Source organism: Chiloscyllium plagiosum, unplaced genomic scaffold, assembly GCF_037043375.1.
Source record: "Chiloscyllium plagiosum isolate Xiang-an unplaced genomic scaffold, Cpla_swu_hap1 HiC_scaffold_47, whole genome shotgun sequence".
NCBI classification, from domain to species: Eukaryota; Metazoa; Chordata; class Chondrichthyes; order Orectolobiformes; family Hemiscylliidae; genus Chiloscyllium; species Chiloscyllium plagiosum.
Window position 1 is genome coordinate 48,967,047 of NW_028270185.1, and position 5,197 is coordinate 48,972,243.

Below are 5,197 nucleotides of genomic sequence, written 5' to 3' on the forward strand. Positions count from 1 at the left end.
TCAATTTGGGATAAGGCCTAGCCTAGCCTAGCCTGATCAAACGCTGCAAATCGACAATTCAGTGGCTGAGCTCATTCAGGTTTTGTATATTATGTTTCTCTCATATACTAGGAGCTTGGAAAGTAAGGCAGACTTTTCAGGAATGTCACATTGTCTCTCCGGATTCACTGAAAACAGTATCTGAGATTTACATTTTCATCCCCTTCAAAGAGCTGTCTCAATTTCCTATCTCTGCTAACATCAATGAATGGAAATGGCTTTTGACACATTGTCCCCTCTCCCTTGGTGAAAGTATTGTTGACACACATCAGTCAGGCAGACATTTTAAATTTGTCCACAGCCACCATTTTATATCAGCAAAACGATGACATTGAGTTTATAAATACGGAAAAGCAAGAGAGACTGGCAACATCAATGCAGTTTGAAAATATATAAAACATTGAACACGCACACAGAATCACACACAAACAGACATACACAGACAGACAGAATCACACACACACAGATACAGACACCATCCTGAAGCTGTCTCCATTTCCTATCTTGCAAGGGAATTCATTTTATGATGATGCATTCAAGCAGGACAGTAAACAGCTTTTGAGATTTTCCCCATTGTGACAGAAATTCAGTCCCAATCTGAAACTTGGAGATATGTAACAGAACTGAAATGAAACAGCAGCTTTCTGTGTTCCTGCTCCCAATGTAACATTTGACCATTTAGTTTACCTTTTCTTCGGTCAACATCCAACAAGGATCACTTCACCGATCCAATAACACATCCCCAGGAATGAGTTCCAGACTGGAATCTAATTCAGGGGTTTATGGTTTACACACAGCATATGAGACACCCAAGAGTGAGGGACAGACACTGGAATCAAATCGAGGGGTTCAGGGTGGTTTACATACAGCATATGATTCCGAGGAGTGAGGGAAAGACTGAAATGTAATCGAGGGGTTCGGGGTGGTTTATAAACAGCATATGCGATAACCAGGAGCGAGGGAGAGACTGTAATCTATTCGAGGGTTTCGGGGTGTTTTATATACAGCAAATGAGATACCCAAGAGTGACGGACAGACTGAAATGTAATCGAGGGGTTCGGGGTGGTTTATAAACAGCATATGCGATACCCAGGTGTGAGGGAGAGACTGGAATGTATTCGAGGGTTTCGGGGTGGTTTATATACAGCATATGACATACCCAGGTGTGTGGGAGAGACTGGAATCGAATCGAGGGGTTCAGGGTGGTTTACATACAGCATATGAGATTCCCAGGAGTGAGGGAGAGACTGAAATCTAATGGAGGGGTTCAGGGTGGTTTACGTACAGGATATGAGATACTCAGTAGTGAGGGAGAGACTGAAATCTAATCGATGGGTTCGGGGTGGTTTACATACAGCAATCAGATACACCGGAGTGAGGGAGAGACTGAAATCTAACCGAGGGGTTCGAAGTGGTTTATATACAGCATATGAGGTACTCAAGAGTGAGGGACAGACTGGAATTAAATTGAGGGGTTCAGGGTGGTTTATGTACAGTATATGAGATAACCAGGTGCGACGGTGAGACAGGAATCAAATCTAGGGGTTCGGGGTGGTTTATATACAGCATTTGAGATACCCAAGAGTGAGGGACAGACTGGAATTAAATTGAGGGGTTTGGGGTGGTTTATATACAGCATATGAGATACCCAGGAGTGAGGGAGAGACTGGAATCTTATCGCGGGTTTCAGGGTGGTTTATATACAGCATATGAGATACCCAGGAGTGAGGGACAGTCTGGAATCTAATCGAGGGGTTCGGGGTGGTTTTCTGCATCCTATGAGATACCCCCGCCTTGTCTTCCCCCCCGCCTTGTCTTCCCCCCCCGCCTTGTCTTCCCCCCCGCCTTCTCTTCCCCACCGCCTTGTCTTCCCCCCACCCATTCTCTCTCTCACACACACACATTCTGTCTCTCACACACGTATTCTCTGTTTCGGTCCCACACTCTCTCTGTACCTCTCTTCGTATCCCTCTCTCTCTGTGTCCCTCACTCTCTCTATCTCTCTCTCTCTGTCCCTATCTCTCTCCCTTTCTTCTCTCTCCATGTACCCTCTCTCTCCATGTCCCCCTCTCTCTCCCTGTCCCTCTCTCTCCCTGTCCCTCTCTCTCCATGTCCCTCTCTCTCTCTGTACCTCTCTCTCCGTGTCCCTCTCTCTCCCTGTCCCTCTCTCTCTCTCCGTGTCCCTCTCTCTCCGTGTCCCTCTCTCTCCGTGTCCCTCTCTCTCCCTGTCCCTCTCTCTCCGTGGCCCTCTCTCTCTCCCTGTCCCTCTCTCTCTCTCTCTCCCTGTCCTTCTCTCTCCGTGACCCTCTCTCTCTCCCTGTCCCTCTCTCTCTCTCCATGTCCCTCGCTCTCCCTGTCCCTCTCTCTCTCTGTCCCTCTCTCTCTCTATCTCTCTCTGTCCCTATCACTCTCCCTTCCCTCTCTCTCCATGCACCCACTCTCTCCCTGTCCCTCTCTCTCTCTCTGTGTCCCTCTCTCTCCATGTACCCTCTCTCTCCATGTCCCCCTCTGTCTCCATGTCCCCCTCTCTCTCCCTGTCCCTCTCTCTCCGTGTCCCTCTCTCTCCGTGTCCCTCTCTCTCTCCCTGTCCCTCTGTCTCTCTCCCTGTCCCTCGCTCTCCCTGTCCCTCTCTCTCTCTGTACCTCTCTCTCTCCCTGTCCTTCTCACTCCCTGTCCCTCTCTCTCCGTGTCCTTCTCTCTCTCCCTGTCCCTCTCTCTCTCTGTCCCTCTGTCTCTCTCCATGTCCCTCTCTCTCCATGTCCCTCTCTCTCTCTGTACCTCTCTCTCTCCCTGTCCCTCTCACTCTCTCGCCCTGTCCCTCTCTCTCCCTGTCCCTCTCTCTCTCCATCATACACACACACACCCACTCACACATAGAAACTGAATATAATGTGGAGAAATGTCCATGAGCAGAACAGATTTCCAAACTAACTCAGTGACAGACGAAAACCCCTTTCTCTGCCCAGTCCCCACTTCCAGACCCAGGGAGGTTTTGTCCCTGACCCAGGGCAGGTTTCTGACGGGATATTATTATATTGCAACATGAAGGTACTGAGTGTAACAGTTTGCTACATCCCGTCATGTCATCTACTTTGCTGTCAGTGTTTTGTGAATTATATTGAAAACATTGGCAGGTGCAAGAGAATATTCTGGAAGGTGATTTGCAGTAAGAATAGAAAAAGCTGAATGTTTCTGTGTAAAATGATGAGAAATTCTGAAACAGTATTGTTCAGATGCTACAGCTGATCATGTACGTAAACATCAGTAAGTCAACATGATGGTAGTGCCAGCAGATAGGAGGACCCGTGATACATTGATCATTATTGAGATGAGATTGTGTTGCCAACATGAGCTTAACATGACATGAAGTGGAAACAAATCAATGGCTGGTTAATATACAAAATAACAGATAGCCCGGAGTGAGTTAAGTCATTGAATCTAAGTGAGGGGTTCAGAGTGGTTTATATACAGAATAACAGATAGCCCAGGGTGAGTTAAGGCATGGAATCTAATTGAGGGGTTCAGGGTAGTTTATATACAGAGAAACAGATAGCCCAGGGTGAGTTAAGGCATGGAATCTAATTGAGGGGTTCAGGGTGGTTTATATACAGAGTAACAGATAGCCCAGGGTGAGTTACAGCTTGGAATTTAATCGAGGGGTTCAGTGTGGTTATGTACAGAATAAAAAGATAGCCCAGAGTGATTTACAGCCTTGAATCTAGTCAATGGGTTCCCAATTTAAACCCACAGAAGGTCAGGGTTGGATTTGAGAAACCCTTCAATTTGGGATAAGGCCTAGCCAAGCCTAGCCTGATCAAACGCTGCAAATCTACAATTCAGTGGCTGAGCTCTTTCAGGTTTTGTATATTATGTTTCTCTCATATATTAGGAGCTTGGAAAGTAAGGCAAACTTTTTTGGAATGTCACATTGTCTCTCCAGATTCACTGTAAACAGTATCTGGGATTTACATTTTCATCCCCTTCAAAGAGCTGTCTCCATTTCCTATCTCTGCTAGCATCAATGAATGGAAATGGCTTTTGACACATTGCCCCCTCTCCCTTGCTGAAAGTATTCCTGACACACATCAGTCAGGCAGACATTTTAAATTTGTCCACAGCCACCATTTTATATCAGCAAAACGATGACATTGAGTTTATAAATACGGAAAAGCAAGAGAGACTGGCAACATCAATGCAGTTTGAAAATATATAAAACATTGAACACGCACACAGAATCACACACAAACAGACATACACAGACAGACAGAATCACACACACACAGATACAGACACCATCCTGAAGCTGTCTCCATTTCCTATCTTGCAAGGGAATTCATTTTATGATGATGCATTCAAGCAGGACAGTCAACAGCTTTTGAGATTTTCCCCATTGTGACAGAAATTCAGCCCCAATCTGAAACTTGGAGATATGTAACAGAACTGAAATGAAACAGCAGCTTTCTGTGTTCCTGCTCCCAATGTAACATTTGACCATTTAGTTTACCTTGTCTTCGGTCTAACATCCAACAAGGATCACTTCACTGATCCAATAACACATCCAGAGGAGTGAGTTCCAGACTGGAATCTAATTGAGGGGTTTATGGTTTACATACAGCATATGAGATACCCAGGAGTGAGGGACAGACACTGGAATCAAATCGAGGGTTTCGCGGTGGATTATATACAGCATATCAGACATCCAAGAGTGAGGGACAGACTGGAATCTAATCGAGGGGTTTATGGTGGATTATATACAGCATATGAGATACCCAGGAGTGAGGGAGAGACTGCAATCTAACCGAAGGGTGTTTATGTACTGATTCAGATGGCATTGATTCATCAATCACAGCTATACAGTCATGAATAGGAAGGCAATTCCCTCCATGAATAAAGGAAATCTACTGCAGATCTCATACAAAGGGAATCCTTCCTCTCAGTAAACTCTGCCATCACATCACCCAACATATCAGCTAAAGCAGGACACACTGGGCATGCTGGAGCCAACAAAGGGACTCCGGGTGATTGATGTCAGACCGGACCAATGAAAGGACGGTGGGCGGAGCTGGAGGACCTAGCGGGATGTTGGTCCTCCAACCAATCAAAGTGAATGAAAGGCGGAGCTAAACTAACCCATGTGATCACCCTCGCGCGCGGCGCA